The following is a 21,255-nucleotide window of genomic DNA, read 5'->3' as shown; positions in this document are numbered from 1 at the left end:
TTCTTACCATCTTGCTGTTTCTCCTTGTAGGAGTCGTGGTGTGGCCAATTCATGGCACCTGCAGAGATCGACTGTCTGTGTCATAACTGGTGACTGGCATGGATGAGGTGATTTGCTACCCACGGCCAGTGTGCCTTTTCTACATACAAAATGAATGCAGGCTGGTAGCGAGATGGGTGCTGCTGATGGTAATGCCATGGCAGGGCTTCAGTAGAGCCAGTGACATCCTATTATTTCATTTCCTAAATTCCACATTTTTACCACGCTGTTCCTCCTACTCAGTACAGACACAAAATGTACTTAGCACTGGATCTTGTTACAGAGAAATTTTCTTCTGGCCACTTCTGAAATGGGACAGAGTCTTGTCCTCTAGAAAACTGCACCATGGCTGAGACTCCTTGATCAGAGGGCATGTGTTTGAGTTTTACAAGAGGGAGCCTTGGTCTACCCCTGATTCCTCCTCAGCCACCCACAGGTGATCAGTGTTACACCTGGTGTGCTGTCCTTACCTGCTGTGCCATGGCTTATTAATTAGCAAGAGGTAGACTGATTTTCTCCTTTATCAAGATGTGCAATTTACACCTATAAGAACTGCAGTGTTAATAGTGTAAGGAATGCTGGGTAACAAGATAAGTACCTTTTCCCACAAGAAAAGATAATACTGACCTTGGACTATGATAGTCTGAATCAGATGAGGAAGTGATAATGCAATTATCACTGTGACTACCAGTAATTAAGGTGATAAGAACAGAAGGAGAAAGTGGCATGAGCAGTCTGAGGACCTACCTAACTAGAGGAGACACATATTAGTCAGATGACAGACTGAGGGAACTGCAATCATGTAAAAGCAGGCTTCAGGGAATGTGGCAGCAGTCAGCATGCTGAGGGTGTTTGATCAGAGTTTAATGCAAACTGATGACAAATTCCACATATTGTAAGATGAGTATCAGTGCTGGTCTTCTGCCCACACATGTCATTTTTTTTCCTGAGGCTGGAGAGTATATTATGTGTCTATGTAAAGAAATTCTACAAAATTAAGAGGAGAGCACTTTGGGGACATAAACTCTACATTTACACAAGGATAGTATTTTTCACTCTGTTTTGATGTTTCTGAAGACTATATGACATCCCTGAAAAAGAAACACATAAATTGCTGAGGAGAGAGTTGCATCAATGTTTATCTAGTTTATCTTCCAGGAATATTTAACTTCAGCATTTTCCATGTTGCTCACTTAAGGGCAGTTCTATTTACAATTAAAGATCTGGGAAAAGACTGTGGAAAATATCTGTGAAAGGGGAAATTTCTAATGTGGGCTCATGTGGATTGGACTGGCACAGGACACAGGAGTGTAGCCACTTTCACTGTAAATTCTCCACACTGCAAAACTAGTGATAGACTAATAACACATTGCAGATCTGTGCATCTTTCAAAATAGGGATTTTAAAAATCAATGGCAGGGAAGCAAAGGGGCCTGCTTAGGTCTTTCCTTATGAAAATAAGCAGCCTCAGGTATTTCTGCAAAGGTTGGTCACCCTAGAAGACACGCATTTCATTGGCAAATGCGGTGACAATGATAGCAGTGTGTAAGCAACAGGTTTCACTGGGGTTGAAAAAATCGCACCTGTCCCAGCTCTGTCCTCAGTATCGTCTGCTAACTCTTCTTTGCTTGTTTTCTTTCCAGACAAACTCTTACAGAAATGTGGTTATATGGCCAAATTCTACTTGTAAAGACATTTTCTAAAGACCCTTCCACCTCAAACTAAGGCTTGGTTTAGACCTGAATATTTTTCTTTCATCAATTTCTTTCCTAAGTTTCTTACAAGATTAAAGCCTCTGAGAGATCACTGACCTTCTGAGAAGATCAAGGGAGACATTGTGAGATATCAACACAGGAGAGCGCCCTCTAAGTGAATGCCAGTGAACACATACCTGATCCAGATAAGAGATCCTTGAGCACTGCAGTTTTCAGCAGTGGAGGGTGAGCTCCTGTGCACGCAGAGCTGGGTGCAGCCTCTCCCTCCGAGCCGACGCCCAGGTGTCACTGCTGCATCCTCATTCCGAGATGTCATTGTGTCTGTGTGCTGGCTCCTGATGGGAGCTCACCTGTCCTTCTGTGTCCGCCTGCTGTGGTGCGTGTGCTGACGATGTGTGTCTGCACTGCATACTAACTGCCTTCTTCTTGGGAAGCTGATACATTACACACCATGTCTCCTTGCTGCTTCGCACTCCTCTTACCCATTCCTCTGGTACCTCTGAAGGTCTTTGACAAACCTGCCTGTCAGGTATCTATCACGTTTCTTTTCTTTTGTTTTCCTCTTTGAATTATTTGTACTTTTGTTTCTCACACAAAAGAAAGCATGCAGTATTTAGATAATTTAAAATCTATTTTAGTTAACATTATGGCCTTGATATGCATTTTCCTAACAATGACTCAAATATCTCCTTTTCTATATTTGAATAATACACTATTCAGAATATACACTATATTTTCTTTATAATTTTGTCTGTTGATGAGCATATAGGCTGCTTCCATGTTTTAGCTGGTGTGAATTATTGCTAAGCATCTGAATATATCCACATAATATGGGGCCTTTGGCATTTTCAGGAAGATAACCTTAAGAAATGTAGTTTACCAAATGGAATTTCTATTCATGAACTCTCATGGAATCTCAATGCTGATTTTCATAATGAAAACAGTAGTTTCAATGTTACCAACAAGATGAGAGAGATGCTTTTCCTTTACAACCTCACCAGAATGTACAGGTTACTGAGTTCCTGATAATATCATCTTTACTAGAGTAAGAAGGAAACTTGGTTTTTATTGGCAGACTTCTAGTATCCAAAAACGTTGAGCATTTTTTCCTGTAATTTTTTGCTATATGCACCATTTCACCTGAGAAGTGGTCTATTCACTTCTGTGGTCAGTGTTTAATTTTTACTTTTTATTAGTGCATGTTTGCAGTGCACGATGATCACATTACTGCAGGGAGTTTGCACCTGTGCATGGCACATCCTAATTCACTGTGCTACCTCCCTTCCAGCCCCGCCCTACTCCTCCCAGTTCCTGGTCGTCTGCCCACTCACTGTTAAAGTTTTGTACATGTTTTTTTCTATTTCTATTCAGCAGTCCTCTGAGGATTAGCTGATAAACTTTTTCCCATTCTGTGGGCTGCTTTTTCTCTCGATTGATAGTTTCCTTTGCTCTACAGGAAATTTTAGTAATACTATTTTAAATAATACTATTTGTCAGGATCTAGACATTTTTGAAGCTACTATAAATCACTGTGTTTTTTTTCAGATTTTTTCCTTAGTAGATTCGTTATTACTGCGAATGAATACTGTTCATTTCTTTGCGTTGATTTTGTAACCTGCCAAATTGAAGTTTGCTCATTAGAAATAACATTATTTGTGGCATTTTTGACATTTCTTTTGCACAAGGTCTTGTCTTCTGTGAATAAGTGCAGTTTCACTTTTTTCTTTCCTATTCATGATCATTTTATTTTTCTCTGTTGCCTCATTGCTTTCGATAAAATTTCATTGGCATCAATTCTCCACACTTCTTGCAAACTTCTCTAGGAAGTTCAGGCACTCTTGACCTTTTCTTAGCTGGTATACTTTTGAATGCTGCCTCAATGTCACTACCTGTTATCAGTTTTTCAGGGTCTTCATATCTTCTTGGTTTGGTTTTGGTAATTCAGTTTTGTCTAGGAATTTATCCATGTCCTATAGATCCTCTAGTTTACTGAAGCCTATGTTTTTGAAACATTTTAGCATGATCTTTCATCGTTTGTACTTGGAATTACCTTGACACAGCTTTTCTTTTTTGCTAAGTTTGACTAAGGGTTTATTGCGATTGTTTAGTTTTTCAAAGAAAAACTACTTGCTGATCCTTCATGTTTTTATCATTTAGATTTCACTGATTTCCACTCTGGTAACATAATATATTTTCTCCTACAAGTTTTGAATTTGGATTGTTCTTGTGTTTCTGGGAAGTTTGGATGCATCCTTAGGTCATCTGTTCAAAGTCGCTCTATTTTTCTAATGTTAGGTATGTCCCCAAATAAATATTCTTCCTTAGAAGTGCATTCACTGTGTCCAGTGGGACTTGCTTAGCTCTGCTACTGTCATTGAACTCCTGGAAGTTTTAAATTTTTTTGTGCTCCACTGATTGATTATTCAGTGAGTTATAATTTAGTTTACATGTTTGTGAAGCTCATCCAGGTAGTTTCATGTGAAACTCAGCCAGGTATTTTCATGGGTGTTGATTTTCTAGTTTTATTCCATTGTGATCCAGTGATTTTCCAGAAATTACTACATCTTTGTATTCATTAAAACATACATTATGACCTAAACTATGGCCTATTTTGCATACAGCTCCTTGGACTGCTGGGAAAAAATGTTTATTTGGCTCTTTGGGCTAAAACATTGTACATATCTATTAATTCCATTGGTTTCAAGGTATGATTTAACTGTGATTTTTGGCTGTAATGATTAGTCTATTTAGAAAAGAGTTAAAATGAAGTCTTTGCTGTGATTGTATTGGCGTCTACCTGCTCTTTATCTTCAGTGAACTTTGCTTTCACACTGACTGTGTCAAATTCCAATCACTATATCTTTCTATTTAATAGTTTCTTTCATCAGTGTACAGTAAGCTTCTTTGTTCTGGGTAGTTTTGGCTTGAAGTCCCTTTTGTCTGACCTGGGTGTAGTTACTCCTGATTACTTTCAAGTTCACAGTGTAAGAGTAACACTTTCCACTGTCTTTTCACTTAACACTTTCCATTGTCTTTTCAGTCCTTGTGTTTCTTGAAGGATGAGGTGAGTATCTTGGAGACAATGGGAGATTAGATTTTGCTTTTGATCGAACCTGCTAGTCTGACTCTGTTGACTGGGAAGTTCAGAACTTTTTCACTGAATGCCACAATTGAAAGGTGTTTGCTATAAAAGAATTAATGTCTCTGCGGATCTCTTTGTCTTTTCCTTTTGTTCAACTACATTTCTAGTTAGCTGTTTCCTTTCCTTTGAGTTCCTGAGTGATGTTGGCCTCTTTCTCTTTGTCTAAGGTACTTTATGTACCTCTGCAGTGCTGTATCAGTTAACATGAATATATTTCCTTTTGTTCCTTATTTCTCTGTCAATTTTGATGGATGACTTTGCAGAATATTGTAGTCTACTTTCACTTGTTTTTTTCAGGGGAGCATGGTTGAAAACCTCACTCCAAGTTTGCCTGACATTTAAGGTTGAGAAGTCTGCTATTATTATGAAAGGTTTGTTTTATACTTTGCTTCATGTTTTTTTTAATGCTTTTTAGTATTCTCTTTGTGCTAGATTTCTCAAGTTTTAATCTTATATTTGTGGAGAGTTTCTTGCCTTGTTGTGGCTATTAGGGGCTTTCTGTATAACACTTACCCTAATACTGAATATTTTCTCTGTATTTAGAAAAGTTTCCCCTATGATGGTAGTAAATTGTCATATATTTGCTATTATCTTCTAACCCTTCTCTAATTCCTGTTGTCCTTAGTGATTTTTTTCTGGGTCACATAGCAGATTTTAGACTCAGCTTTTGTTGTGTCTTACGGTTTTTAGGGAATTGTTAGGAACATCATTAGGAACACTAAAATCTTAATCTTGCTTCAGGTGGAAACACATTCCCTTCAAACTGATTACTCTGGTCTTTTGTATTTTCCAGTAAATATTTTTATGTCTGGAATTTCTGCTTCTGTTTCATGTGAATTTTTTTTCTTGTTGTTGAAGACACAAAGAACCATAAGGATTAGGTTTCCTGGGGAAAATATTAATGCTCACAAAAACATGATCTTCACACCTGTCAGCCATCACTGCCTCTGAAATGGAACTGGGCAGTGCCCTATAGCACACAGGATGACCGCCAGGACACCAGAAGCGTTACAGGACATGTGTAATGTTATCCTGAAGTGTGCTACATCTGTTGGTGGCTCTGGAGTAACTGCCTCATCATCAAATGTTCCCAAACTTATTTCTCTCTCCAGTGTAGTAGAAGAGGGTCAGAAGAGAATGCAAAGCAAGAGTAAAGTTTACTGACAGAGGACAGACACAGTAGGCCAAGAGTTGTGGGGGTCCCTGACCCTGAGTGTGGCCATTTTCCTCTTTTGATGTGGATGGAGATAGTTGTTTCTCCCTCTTGGAGAAGCCCCAGTTGATTGGTCTTCCTGTTCTAGTGATCTGGGTTCAATGTTGCAACAATTAGGGTTAAAGTGTTACAGAAGCAACATTGCCCATTGCCTGTTATTTACATTCTCAGGACACTGTAAATTTGCTTTTCTTCTAAACTGCAAAGGGTCAGTGTCCCTTTTCTGACTCTACACAGGAGGTCTCATTTTTCCCTAAAAGGGGGTTTCTTCACCGCCAGCTGTGCTCTCCTGAGCCATCTGCAGCTGGTCAGCACTGTGCTGGCTGCTCTGAGATAATTCTTATGAAGCTGCTCCCTCCACTAGGTGAGGAAGCCGCTCCCCATGTTTTTGCCTCTCCCTGGATTCTCTAGGTGCTGTGCTCCTCCACACTCACAGGGCCTTGGGGAGACATGGTCATAGCAGTTTTAGGCTTGCCAGATATGAAGAAATAGAAATCACAAAAGAGGAGGGAACCAAGATTCATTACAGCAGTGGTCCCAGAGGAGCTGCACACTCCGAGTCTGAGCCCTGAGCTAGTGCAGGAAGTTACTTTTATACTGTCTATCAGGCAGGCCACCATCTGTTGTGAGCCAGAGGCACTTTATATATATGGGAAAGGAAACAGTGCCAGCTGGGCAGCTTGTGCCTCTGGCACATTCTGTGCACAGAAGCAGGAGGAACACTGCAGACTTGGACAGATTTGGGGTCTGACACATTTTGAACACAAAAGTTTTTCTGAAACATGTTTGTCAAAAGACAAAATGACAGAGATAACTTGAAAAATATGTATATCAAAGTTTTCTTTTTTCCTTCTTACTCAGAACTGTAGCTTGTGCTTTTAGCTGTATCCCTAGATTTTTCAAAAATTATTTCTGAGACACTGTCATACTAAGTTGCCTACAGAGGAAGGAGTCTGTAATATTTTTACTCCAGCCTCAGTGTATACTGGTGTTCACAACATTGCTCTGTTTAATTTGACTTTGGAATCATAATCAGACTCTGATTTTCTACTTGCAAAAAACTTCCTTCACAAGGAGAAACACTGTTTAACTATAAACATGCTCTAAGTTGCCCTCACAACAAAAATACATCCAAATTAGCTGAACCATTGACCTTTAATTAATCCTGGTCTGAAGTTCCACGTCAACTCATTTAAATTTCCAACACATTAAGTCAAAACATTTTCGCAGACTTAATACATGTTTGGAGGAAAGTATTAATAGTTTATTTGCCTAGTTTGCCGAAGTGTATTTCCAGAGATGGCCCACTGTGAATGTGGTAGAGGGGCTCAATATTCCTTGGTTTACTGTTGATGAAGTGATTCATAACCTTAGGGAAATGAGAATTCTGGAGTCAATTTTCCGGGTAAAACTTCCTCCTCCTCTACACTGTGAGGATCCAGAAACGTATCCTTCACTAATAATTAAGAATCTATCTTGTGAGGGAGGCACTGGCTTCTTGGAGGAGCCCTGCCATTGCTCTTCTCTAGACCTCAACTTGGGACCAGTCACTCAGCTGGGGACCCTAAAGGCAATGGGTTTAACTGGATCACAGAGTGGCAGAGGTTACAAAGGCAAGATGTGTGCACTTACTATAAAAGAACAGGAGTGAAGCAGTGATCATAATGGGCTGACACTGGTACACCTATGACCCTGGCTGATTAGTCATGGTGTTCACTAAAGTGACGCACAGAGGAAGCCTGCTGAAGGCTCATTGGATTCATATAACCAAAAAGTTTTAGAGCAAATGAATGCAAATCTATCTCAAATTAAGGCAACATAGAACTGTGCTGCCTCCTTAGTTCAACAAGGTTACAGACCCAGTTTTCTAGAGGAAGAATCCTGGGGCACTACCTGGAAGTTATCCTGCCAGTCTTGGTCTCACCTTTCCTATAAAGGGACACACAGCCCTTTATTAGGTGACTTCACCTAGGGGAAACGGAGATGATCACACAGTTGGGGGATTTGGGGCACTGATCTGAACTAACACTGATTCCTCGAGATCTGAGTCTTCACTGTGGCCCTGCAGCCTATGAAGATCTGGTGATCAGTGGAGTGGCAGTCCCAGTCTCACTCACAGCCCCTGAATCCACTCTGTATTCATTTTCCCAGTTCTCAAATGCATAATTGGGATAGGGATATGTCATGCATAACAGTGTCTCTATGTTGGTTCCACAACCTGTAAGGTGAGGCCTGTTCTTTATAGTGCAAAAGACAGCACAGAGGACACAGAGTTTCGAGTGTATTTCGTAGTGGTCTTGTGATTTGCCCTGAAGTGGTGGCTGAATTAAAGGAACAGAGAGCTGCATCTTTTTTCCTAAATTCTTATCCCTTTTTGGCCTCTTCTCCTTGGTCCCAGTTATCACAGAGCTTTGATAGCAAGGTTGAAAACAGTGTGGGGTCCGCCTCGCACTTGTATGACTTTTACCTGGAGCAGCCTTCAGTGTAAAATGCATGGTCAGAAAGGCTTTTCTCACTGCTGCCCAAGGTCAGTGTTCTCAGAAGGCCTCTAATGAGTGATCTGAAAATAAAGTGGCATTCTCCTCCCTTTCTGCATCACTCTTGGACTCTGTCATAATAGACTAGCTTGGCTGGACACCTTTTCCTTCTATCTGAAATACAAGTTACAAAATGTTCCATTGTATTCTCCTGGGTATAACTGTGAGGATTCCATCAGGTTCTGCTCAGGAGGCTGCATCCCTTACATATCTCTGAGCATCGTGCTCTGCAGTGTTAACTCCAAACTACCAGCTGCCTCAGAGGCCTCTTTCAGAGCAGGTTCTTTCCCATGAGGAGAGCAGCAGTGAATTACTGAAGTCACGTCCTCCCTTGCCAGAAGAAAAGTTGCACTTTACTTAAAAAATCCTTTCCTAAATTTAGCATTCTCAAAAACAAAAACAAAAAAATCCATTCTGAAGATGTGTCGTGAACTGATCAGGTCCACAACCTCCCAAACGAGTTGCTGGCAAGGGCTTAAATGAAAGAAACAAGAGGTGTGATTGTAAGGCTCTAGGAGGATCAAAACCTGCTAGCAGAATTTGATTCTCTGGGGGCTGACATGTAGAACTTCTTGGGCATGCCATATTTATTTGGTTTTCAAAAAAAAGGAGGGGATACTGAGGAAATGAGGGAACTGAGAAGGACCTTGGGAGTCAGTTCAAAGACTTTTCTAAGTAGTAAATGTTAACATAGGAGAACTGTCTTATCTCCAGGTTAACATTCATTGCAGCACTAGGACAGCAGGGGTGAAACACCTGCAGCTGCAGTCTCTAGTTAGTGCATTGAGATTGGAGTCAGCTGTCCTCAAAAGCTGTGGCTTTATCTGGTCCTTTGATGTATCATGGCATCATGGGCCAGTACAGGTCCCAGCCAAGACCAAAGAGTCATAGAGGTTCACTTACTATGAATCTGCTGCCCATCTCCAGACAGGAGGATAAGGCCTGGGACAGAGTCACAAGCAAACATAGGAAGCCAATTGGTTAATTTTAAATCCTGCTCAGAGCTGCTTTGTAGTGGTCTCCATCAAACAGGAGCAGCCTTGTGCCTTAGCAGAGGAAGTAGATCCAGTGGAGAGGAAAGGGCACCACCTGCTGCTCGGGAGGCAGAGAGGGCTGCCTGGCATCAGGAAATGCAGGGTGCTGTACTGAGGATGGGATGTGGGTAGCTGCCAGTGAGCTGTCAGTTTAGAGCAGAGGCTGTGAGGAGGTCCATGGGGGGCTCTGTGGAGCTCTGGGGTGTGGCACAGACCTAATGAGAGTTTCCAAGCGCAGGCTCTTGGCAGAACTTCAGAGCACAGGGATGGAAGTGACAGCTCAGACTTCCTTTCCCTGTTACAGAACAGACCTAGCTGCACAATGTGTTACAATTCAGGGACTGGTTCCTTAGCCAGGTTTCTATTTTCAACACTTGTACTGGGTCCAACAGCAGACACAGGCGACTGCTGGTCACTGCCACTGCAATCACCACCATCCAAGCTCAGCTTGTAGCACAGGCCATAGGCCCTCTCTGCTGGGTGCTGGTCTGTGCTGCTGATCTCTGTAGGCTGCTGGGCTCTCTTCAGCACTAATGACTTGTAGTGTTTATTGCTGCATCTTCAAAAATGTCTTCTCTGCCCACTCCACTCAGGACAAAATTCCCCAGTAGACTCACAGGGCCTTTAGAGCCTGCATGGCCTGAGAAATGAATCCCTGATGATTACAGCACTGCTGGAGGGAGTTCCTATTTCACCAGGGCTGTGTCCAGCAAGACAGCTGCATTCCATGGAGGGAGCCCTGCCAGACTTCCCAGGCCCTGTGTGGGAGGAGTTGCCCGTGGAGTAGCTGCAGGCCTACCCTTGGTGCAGGGTTCTGGGAATGTTCTGGAAGGCTGGCTGTGGGGTGGATGCTACCACAGCCCTCTGGTCTTCCCAGCTAGGGACCAGCATTTCTCTAAGGAGGCAGCAGCAGTCTCTGGAGCAGGAGTGGGGTCCAGGCTGCCTTCCCTGATGCACCCCTGTGGGCATGGAGGGGAGGGCAGTGTCTGGGCAGTCCTGGAGGAACCTGAAGCAAGGGTCTAGTACTCAGGAGTCAGGGGTGAAGGGAGGCACAGGAAATACTGGCCTCCTAAGCACACTGTACCTACTCTGGCTGCCTGGAGAGCAGAGGAGCCAGAAGCTTTTCTGTCTGCACAGGCGAAGAGGGCAGAGTTCAGCACTGTGCTGAGAACCTGTCCTTGGAAACTGGTACCATGGTCCTGGGGTCTGACACTAGCAGGGACTTCGCCTTGGTTCCTGGCCATGGCTGCTCTGTGTGGCCCGCTCAGGCTCCTGAAGGGACAGAGAGAGATCTGCTCATGGGCCTCCTGGCCTCACCTCTTCTGCCAGGAGAAATGCAGTGCAGAGGAGGCGGGGAAAGGAACAAGGATGGAACAACACTGACTTCCCCACAGAACAGTGTTGCCGGCTCACTCAGCAAGGTGGCTGACTGAGAACTAGGTCCTGGTGCTCACTTTCGTTCCCCTCTTCCCTCACAGACCTTACTTTCCCTGCAGGACTCTCGGCCTCATGCAGTGCCCTCAGCTCCCCAGGGGTTGTCTGAGAGTGGCCTGTCTGGGCATGTGCACTCCCTCTGCAGCTCTTGAGTTGCTTTTAAATGCAGCACCTGCTCCTGTGAGCCTGCACCTCCTCCTCCCCTGCAGAGCATCTGTTCCTGTCCTGCTACCGGAAGTCTCTGGTTCTCCACCTAGCAGTGCAGACACCACTCTCTTGACCCAGTCCTGTGGGCCTTCTTTCTGCTGGCCTCCATTGGAGGGCGCCATTTTAGGAGGACAGCGGGGAAGGCGTCTCCAGGTCCTGGGAGCCACTGGAGCATAGCAATGGTGGGGTGGTGGTGGTGGAGTTCACAGGGGCAGAGGAACACAAGCTCTGGCTGGGCGGGGCGTCTCCCTGGGCTCCCAGGCCACGCCACCTGGTACCCACTAAACAAACCAAGGCGAGGGGGTCACTCACTGCAGCTCCAGTTCTGCTTCTCTGTTGCTGGATGCAGGGCAGTACAGCCTCAGCATGAGGTTCATGGGGCTCCTGGACTCGGGGTTCAGTCCAGGGTCTGCAGGCTGGGGCAGGAACATCAGGATTGGATTCCTGCTGGTGCAGAGCCCCAGATCCTGGAGGGGAGCCCAGCAGGGACCGCGCAGGACGGCAGGGCTGAGGACCCAGGAGGAGCTGAGGTCCCTGATGCAGGACCCATGGGACCACGGAAGTGCGCGCCTCATCTGTTAAGGGGCGCGCTGGTCAGTGCAAGGCACACATTGCAATTAAGGGGACTGCCTGGGATTGTGACAGGAAGAAATTACCTTACCGTGCTCTGTACTTTACATCGTGAGAGCAGAAGCTGCTGCACACAGAGGTTTCCTAGCAATAGGGACGTTTCTGAACCTGTGACCCTAAGTGCTCTGCTGTTCATCATGCTTTGATTATAAACCTGAGTGTCCCCAAGCTCAGTGTGGCTCCTGAGACAGTTTTAGTTCATAGCAGAGCCTGGTGTTGTCCCCTGAGGAGTTCTAGCTGCGATTGTGGCTGACTTGCCCTGTCCTAGGCTATGGTGCTGGAGCAGGTCCTGTTTGCCCTGGACCCACTGAAGATCTGGGGACACTCTTAGAATCATGTGAGTGACTCCCAAAGCTTTTGAGTACATTACCATACCCACCCACCATCAGGAATGTTTAATCTAGGTGTGACCTTGCTGATCTGCATCCCTTAACCGAGACACTACAGAACAACATGAGACTCACGCTCCCGTCCCCCTGCACAATCCAGACAAAGTGCTTTGTGAGACAAATGGCCCATTTCCATATTTATTTTAAGACAGAGCCACACTGTTATCATTGTACTGATAATAAGCTCAGCAGGTCTCGCCATGCAGATGAATAGGATACAATCCTCAGTCCCTGCCTCTGTTGGACTACGAAACTGTAGTGCTCTGTCAGGACCTCGTCCCCTTCTGTCACTAACTCCAGGAACAGTGATGCATTTCATCTCTCAGCGCTGAGCTCAGAAAGCTCTCAGAGAAAACTTGACTTTCCTATTTAGTCATACATAATTGTTTAAATTAATCAGACTGAAAAATCATGAAAGATAGAAAATTATAAATGTGCCCTAAATGAATGTCTGCCAAGGCCCAAAGTTATCCATTAATATTTCAAGGCCCTACTCTAACTTCATGCCAACCGAGACAGTCCGTCCCTTCATGTTTTCCTGTACAGCATGTGCAAATATATTCTTTACATATAATGTACTTTGATACAACTTTTGTATCATTTTGTATTTGGAGCCTTATTCCATACCATTGTGTGCTTAAATCATGGACTCATGCCACACTGGACCCGTAGCCATAGGCTGTTCTGCAGAGCAGAACCCTGCCCATCGGTATGCTTCCCACTTTGACCTAAACTACAACCAAACAGTCTTCCTGTTTTTTGCGTTATTAGTTGTGGGTGAGTTGATTGATGTTATCCCCTGATTCCCTCGATGGTGCTAAGATGGTTTTCTGCTGTATTTTCCACAGTCCATGTGGGTCATAAACAGGAGAGAAACAACAGTGTTTAATAATCATAAAATCACATTAAAAGAAAATAATGAAAACAATATCATAATGCACATGAGGAAGCTGCTCAATCACTTTTGATAATAATAACTGAGGAGTACCTGTGGTTGAACACCCAAAGACTGCCAAGTGCAATCTCCCTGCATGCTGTTGACTTGTTCTTGTTACTAACTGGTACTTTGATGGTTTTTAAGGAGAAAAAAGTAACAATGAATCTGTTTCAAAACATGCTGGTCAGAGAGTAACAATAATCAATACATTGCACACAGTATTAGTACCAACTTTGTGAAGATGGGTACTGTAATGGTTTGCAGTGAGGAAACTCAAACTCTGAGTGAGTCATTATTTCCACCGAACGTGGTGGATCCTGAGGCCCAAGCATCACTGAGTTCCTCTTATGTCCACCTGTGATCTACAGAATGCGCATCACATCTGATGTTCGTTCCAGTTTTACAAGTGTGTCAGCTTGGTTATACCACAGAGCTAAGATCATGGCTCAGACCCATTCCGGTCAGTACTGACCTACTAAGAATTCCAGGCTGTACCTGATGACAATGGCCTGGTACAGAAACTCTGGAAACGATTTTACCCTAACACTCAGAACTGAATGAAAGCATGGCCTGATTTTCCTAATGTACTGGTAAATCTGACAACTTTTTTCTTTTCTTTGTTATTGGGGAATTCTGTATTTTTTTTTTTTTTTTTTTTTTTTTGTACCAGGGATCAAATTCATGTCCTTACACTTGCCAGGCTTATGCTGTTGAGATAAATCCCCAGACCCCAAAACCCAGCATTTCTTGAGCTCTCTGTCTATGTAGATGTTTTCCTACTATATTGCACACTGTCTCCTAAAAGTCAACATATAATCTTATTTTCTTTAGGCATGATGTTAGCATTCTCTCAGGCTCCAGAGAGAGAACCATTGAACTATCTACTCCTGGAGTTGAAATCAGCCCACAGCATGAGGCAAAGCCACTCATTTAATCTGAGAAATACAAGGAGGTGTATTATTATAAAGTATCCCACACAGTGGGGAAATCATTACAATCTATTTAAATTACCTGTTCTATGTATAATATGGTAAAAATGAAAAACACTGTTTCCCTGTTTCTTTTCAGCATTGGCAGTCTCAGCTCTCTTTTTTCAGTCCGAACTCCTAAAGTATTATATCACCTTGCTGGGCATTTTGCTCTTGATTTACAACATATATCTGGGTAAAAGACCCCAATAATAGCCCTGCTACCACCTCAACTTTCATTTGCCTTGAAATTTCCTTTGCCAGATTAATCAGTCCATTGCCCTTAATCTCAGTCCCAGGCAAACTCAGACAATGGGAACATATCTCTTATTCTTGGATATTTAGAGCCCATGATTTCAATGGCAATCCTCACAAAACCAAAAATGAGAACCCTACATTGATATGGAACCTGAAGAGCCCAGATTAACCAAATACTCCTGAGCAAAGAGTAAAACAGTCAGAATCACCATCAACACTCCAGATTTCAAGTTAGGTAACACGTCTATGTATATTCAAAGTACATTATTGTTACCCAGCAGATACTCAGGAGTTGTTTCTCCATTGACAGGATGCTCAGGAGTATTTAAATGCATCTGGGAGTTCACATCTTGAGCATAGAAACCCATCTATTATGTTTAATAAGTGTGGAAATTCCTTTCATATTTTACACATTACATCACAGACCCACACAATGCTTTCCGAAAAAGGTGCTGGTGTCCTGCTCAGGGGTGCCTTGAGCTCCTAGATCCAAGCAGTCAACCTAGCTCAGATCACTCAGTACTTATTACTGTAGGACTGTGTTGCATCTCAGTTCATGAATGTTTGCCCCCTGATCTCACATACATAGGACATGCAATGAACATTCATTCTCAAAATGAGTGGAGGTGACCACTCATGGAGGAGCTGTGTTGTTTAATGCGTAATTCCTGTGGACTGAAAAAAGAGACCTTAAGAAATCAGACTAACAGCTGAGGATATGTATGCACTGCTCCCATGGCTCTGTCTGTGTGTAATTTAAAAGGGAGCTGTTCCATGTTCTGATTTGTGCTCACTAGTGAGGAACAAGAAGGGCTCAGTCCCTCCCTTCCAGGGAAATGTTGTCAGGATCACAGAGGATTTCAGGGCCCCACCTCCTTTGGCTGCCAAAGTTCCCTGTACTGTTCTGTCTGAGCACAGAGCCATCCTGACCTATCTGTCCTCTTTTGGCCACCCAAAAATGCCACTTGGGGCACCAGGAGAAGATACTATACAGTGCTACAGATGGCCATAGTCTGGACTTCACATATTCAGATCCATTTCTGTTTATGTCTCAGGTACATGATGGCTCCTAACTACCTAAGGGTAGTTAGGAGCCATCATGTATTCCATGGAAATCCACTTTAAGCTACTTTTCCACATAAAACAAGGATTATTGGGCCAGGGATTTAGCTCAGCAACACAAGCACATGCCTGGTAAGCATGAGATCATGAGTTTAAACACTAGTACAAAAAGAAAAAAAAGGATTTTTAGTTCTTCCTGCCACAAAACATGGACTGATTTCTCCAAATAGAATAATAACTACCTATATAATTTACTTAAGTAAATATACACAATTGAGGGCCAGGGATTTACCTCAACAGCATAAGCAACTCTCTGGCAAGTGTGTGATCATGAATTCATCACCAGTACAAAAAAATACACATAATTTAAATTAATCACATAAATATTATTAGATAATAGTATAAATAAGGTAGAAATAAAAATAAAATATGTACACATAAAAAATGAAACAACCTATTTCTGAATAGCAATGGATTTTAGAAGGAAGTAAGAAAGAAGTCAATTTCTAAAATCAAGCAATAATTTCAGTCCAGTGTAGTAGATTTTATGGTTGATAAGGAAAATCATATTAAGAACAAAGTTTATAGCTATGACTCTCATGTCAGAAACAGAGCAAGTCCAAATAAATAGCTTAATAATGAAACTTAAGATTCCATTGAAACAAGAACTATCAAAACCCATATCTAAAAAAAAGTAATGTAAATATGAAGACTAAAGCAAAAATTAGTGAAGTTGACACAGAAAGCAAAAAACCAAGAACTGATGAATCAAAAAAGTGGATCGTCAGAAGAGGGAATAGACAAATCCTTACCCAGTCTCAAGAAATAAAACAGAAAAGTAAAGACCATATCAGCACTATACAAGACAGGTAAAATTCAGGTGAACAATGTAGAATTTGAGGTTATTAACAGTTAATTAAAATGTTATTTAAAATATCCCACAACCTGGAGAATGCAAAAGAAATGGCAGTATTTAGATATATTTAAATTACAAAAGCTTGTGCTAATATTGCATGGAAATTTTCCTTAATGCGTTAATATTTTGCTCTTTAATCTCCTTAATGAAACGGCAAAACCAGGAAATATTACCAAACACATTTCTGGGAAATAGCATTACTTTGACTACACAGATGGACAGAAACCTAAGTAAAAGAGAAACCTACACCCAATCTCATTAATGAACATGACACAAAGACACTTTACAACTCACTGGGAAACATAAATCATTAAAAAACATACATCATGAGTGAAGAGGCTTCATTTCATGAATGCCAGTATTGTCTAGCATTTGCAAATCACTAAATGTAGTACATCATATAAACAGAAGTAAAGACAAAAATCACAGGAATACCTCAATAGACACAGAAAAAAAAAAAAACCTTTCAAAAACTCCAACAGCTGTTCATAACAAAAACCATGAAAAAAATGGAAATACAGGGACTTCCCTTCAATCTGATGAAAACAATTCCAAACTCACTGCCAACAGTAAATCAAATATAATATAAAAAATATAAAAAGCTGAGTGTTTTTGACCTAAACCAGGAACAAGACAAGTAAATCAACTGTTGCAACTCCTGATCAATAAAGGACTCAAACTTCAGCCAGGGGAATCAGGCAGCACCATAGCACAAATAACACCTCGAGTCGTAACTTTATATACACAAATCAACCACAGTAAAAATGAGATGAAGCTATCTTGTTCTCAGATGATGTGAACTTTAATAGAAGACCTAAAATTTTACCAAAACAGCTTCTATACATAGTAAGCAATTTCAGCAAGATACTGATATACAAAATCCATACCAAAATCAATAGTGGTCCCATACACGACTAATAAAACCACTGAGAAAAAGAATTAAGAATACGATACCATCGACAATTGTTCAAAAAATACTCAACAGGCATTAATCTAACTGAGGAAATCAGAGAAAGTTCACTTTCTTCTCTAATGCAAACTAAGGAAGTTCTGTATTGAAAGCTATGAAACTCATATAGAAAGGAGACTAAAGTGGCCATCAGCTGATGGAGACCTGGCTCCTTTCCATTGTACTCAGAGCCAGTGATGGCTAAGTTTCCACTCAGGTGTCATTCTTGTACAGATTTAATGTAACTCTAATCCAGTTATCAGTGGCATTCCTCACAGAACTAGTAATAAGGATCCTAAATTGATGCATAACTTGAAGATCCATAGATTAAACACAAGAATTCTGAGCAAAGAGTAAAACAGGAAGAATCATCATTCCAGATTTCAAGTTATGACACATTTCTATGAAATTTGAAAGAGCATTAGTTACCTGCCAGATGAATGGCCAAGGAAAACAGAATTTATAGAAAATGGAGCACAAATCTTCCATAAAGATGGGTAAACATGATTCATTCCTATTAAAACAAATGCACTTTCAAGCCATAATATTGAGCCATAAAAAGAAATCAGACTCATAATCTTAAATATTACATGGTTTATATTAAAGTCCCAACTACAAATAAATTAAGAGCAAATAAAATATAGATAACCCAAAAAAATAGAGATCTTGAGTGAATAGAAAGCAAATCAAAGACTATAGGAGGAGAGAGGGAGGGAAGAGAGAGTGGCAGAAGTATGGCTCAGATGAGTTACCTATGTGCAACAGCTTCCCATGGTGAAGGTAGTAATCACACATCACAAGCCCGCTGGATGCAAAGTTTGAAAAAAGGAAATAAATTCATCAGATTCTCATGTGTGAGCATATTGAACACATTTGCCTTTGGATTTTAGGAAATGTTTTGGGCAAGAAATTTAAAAATACAAATGTTTTTAAATTCTTCAAAACAAAAAGGAATAATATCGTTTCCTGAAGATGAGGCAAAATTTATTCATTTCCAGAAAGTCTGAGAGATAAGGTAACTTGTAACATAAAATATGTAGTAATAATCTAACTTAGGAGTATTCTTTGTATAATTTTCTACCATACCTACAATAATGTCATTTTATAAAATATTTTAATAATTTTATGTACATTTTGGAAAGAAATAATTTGAACCTTTCATAATATCATTTGTGTGATAATCTAGGTTTTTGTTTGCTTTCCTCAAACTCACTTTACTCTCATGTACTTTCACTCTACGTATCAAACATGGCAAACAAAATAATGAAGCAGACCATCGTAACGATGCATGCATGCACTGAATCACAACAAGGACACAAAAGATGCCCTGGCATCTCAGAAGCAAGACTGCACAGGAAGCTCTGAGGGAGCTGCTCCAAACTTTGCATGTAAGTATTTGGCCCAGCAAGTGGAAAGCAGATTATTACAACATGTAACTAAGGCAGTGAGTTTCTCAATGTGCGGTGGTAACAGTTGTTATCAGTCAATGGCATCTTGTTTCCTGTATGGCTATAAAAATCTTGGCATGTGCTTCAGACAAATTATTTAAGAAACCGATATTAAAGTTGAATTGGAAGACGAGTTGCTATACTTTGCATTCAACTGTACAGAAGAAATCCAGCCCCATGTGGTGCAGAAAGCAGAAAGTCACCTCAGAGCCAGTTCTGAGCTAATCCTTTGCAGGGAACAGCAGGCATGTGATCCCATGGGCTCAGGAGAAATTGGCCAAAGAAACCACATTTGTAGTCCAAATCTACAGTGAGCATAGCAGGCAGTGTGTTTCTTCTTTTCTTCTTGGATTTTGTTCTTGCCTTTTTGTTTTTTTCCAGGAATAATGATTGACTCTCTGGACTTTCATAACCTTATTGCATTCTTTGACATCCTATTTTACCTTTCCAGATTCCAATTTGTTGTACTCAAATCCTTGGAAATTATAAATATTATTTCACAATAAAAATTTACAATAAGGTTTATGCAACATAAAACTCAGATTGATTCAAATTATCTATGTACAAAGAAATCATAGAAATTTTAAAGATTAAAAACATGCTCTGGATAGGATGTAGGTAACTATATGAATAGTAGCTCTGACAAAGCTTGTATTTAAATTCAATTCTTATTTATGTTCTTAATTCCTGTATCTTATTTTTTAACTTTCTTTTCAGAGCTCAGAGTTTCAGCAAAATGATAGTAATGTTAACAATAATATCTACAGTAGTGACCTGCAAATGCGTCCTTTGGAAGCAAATAGGCATAATTCACAAAAACAAATCAAAACCTAGACTACTGTAAAATCAGAGCAGAAAGCAAGTGTCTTGGTACCTGTGAGGATGATTCTGTAGACAGAGATGGTGAGGTCACTGATGGAGACTGGATCTGCGGCTGCTGTTCAGTGCTGCTGTAGGCTGAGCCGTGCCCTGAATGTGCACTGTCTGCTCCTCAGAGGCAGCCTGCAGTCATCCACGCTTGCTTCTCTGCACACTGAGCACCCTTAATGACCAGAGTTTACCTTCTCTAAGGGTTATTGGCTAGAACTGGATCAGGGTTTCACCATAAACATTATCTGGTGACATAATACATTCACAAAAAATCAAGTCACCTCCTTATATATTGAAATTTTATGTGTTCATGAAATGTTTTCCCATCCACTGACCAGTTTATGTATGAATATTAATGCGTCATTGTGGAAATGCAGAGAGATAGATCATTTATACACTCAAGCATACAAAATTATTACTGGGTACTTTACACTTCATAAACTAAAATTATTCTCTACACCATCTGAAATATTGAAAACAAATGGTTTGCCATTATAAATTAAGATAGTTTAGTCCTAATTGCAGAAAATAATTAAGATTCCTATGGAATCCTTGAGTCTTCCTCCACAGATCTGTTGTGCAAATGCTCTTAGAGAAGGGAACTGAAAAGAACTCCTGCACATGCCATGAGAACTCACCTCACTGATCTGCTCCGCCAGCTGAGATTCTACAGAACTCATTTTACGATGATCTGAATTCACTAAACGGAGTCATCTTCTTTCTCAGTGTGAGTGTGCTAGGACCGCTCACTTACAGTCTCTGCACCTCAGGTTTCTCCCCTACAAAAGGTCATGGTAAGCATCTTCCTGGGGGGAATACTTTCAGGATTAGATCCAGTCGCACCCTGGATAAACCCTGTCACACTACTGGTGACAGCTTGTGAGGACAGGCAACAAAGTCCATGCCTCCCTCTGTCTTCTCAGGCAGGACCGAGTCCCGAGCACAGCCTGCTGCTTCTGTGTGGCCTGACCTGGTACTCACTGTCCTTCAGGGCAGTCCATCCACTGGTGTAAACATGGGCTCCACTGAGGTCCATATTCCTCACCTAGAGGGGTGGATGAGGAATCAAAGTGAGTGGAATTTGTAAAATGCAATGTGCACACACACACACACACACACACACACACACACACACACACACACATATGTATGTATGTATCTGAATGAAAATGTTCTCTTGCACTATTGAAACAAAGGCTTGATGCCCGAGGCTGCTCCCATGTCAGGAACAGTGTTCGAGTTCTATGTCACAGCATGCTATGATGTGCCATGTGATGCTTGTGCCCTGGGCCATGGAGAATCACAGAGATGCTGATTGGGGTTCATGACAGACGGTGCTGAACATCCGATCTGAGTGACATTAGATTTTCTGTCCTGTGCTTCTTTTCCAAATCTGTAAGTTTAAAGGTCTTCTTAAGGATGATGTGTTATTGACAGAACTATTCACCCAACAAGTGTTAGAAATTGCTGCAGAATTCATTTCACTTGTAATTTGTAATATCAGACT

The 21,255-nt window shown here is 41.4% G+C and overlaps 1 protein-coding gene across 2 annotated transcripts in view; it reads left to right on the top strand.

The window, feature by feature from the left end:
* LOC101787174 (butyrophilin subfamily 1 member A1-like) overlaps nucleotides 1–21,255 on the top strand; it is a 95,661-nt gene that overhangs the window by 72,793 nt on the left and 1,613 nt on the right. The window contains exon 14 of one of the 2 annotated variants that reach the window (XR_010046370.1): nucleotides 31–5,710. The exons of the other annotated variant lie outside the window; for it this stretch is intronic. The gene's annotated coding sequence lies outside the window, so the exon portion shown is untranslated. Of the gene's footprint in view, nucleotides 1–30; nucleotides 5,711–21,255 lie in introns of those variants that run through there. 2 annotated transcript variants of the gene reach the window in all.

The sequence above is a fragment of the Cavia porcellus genome, unplaced genomic scaffold (genome assembly GCF_034190915.1).
Source record: "Cavia porcellus strain 051 isolate PalLab524CR breed Dunkin Hartley unplaced genomic scaffold, mCavPor4.1 scaffold_2, whole genome shotgun sequence".
Taxonomy (NCBI): domain Eukaryota; kingdom Metazoa; phylum Chordata; class Mammalia; order Rodentia; family Caviidae; genus Cavia; species Cavia porcellus.
This window is presented reverse-complemented; position numbering and strand designations above follow the sequence as displayed.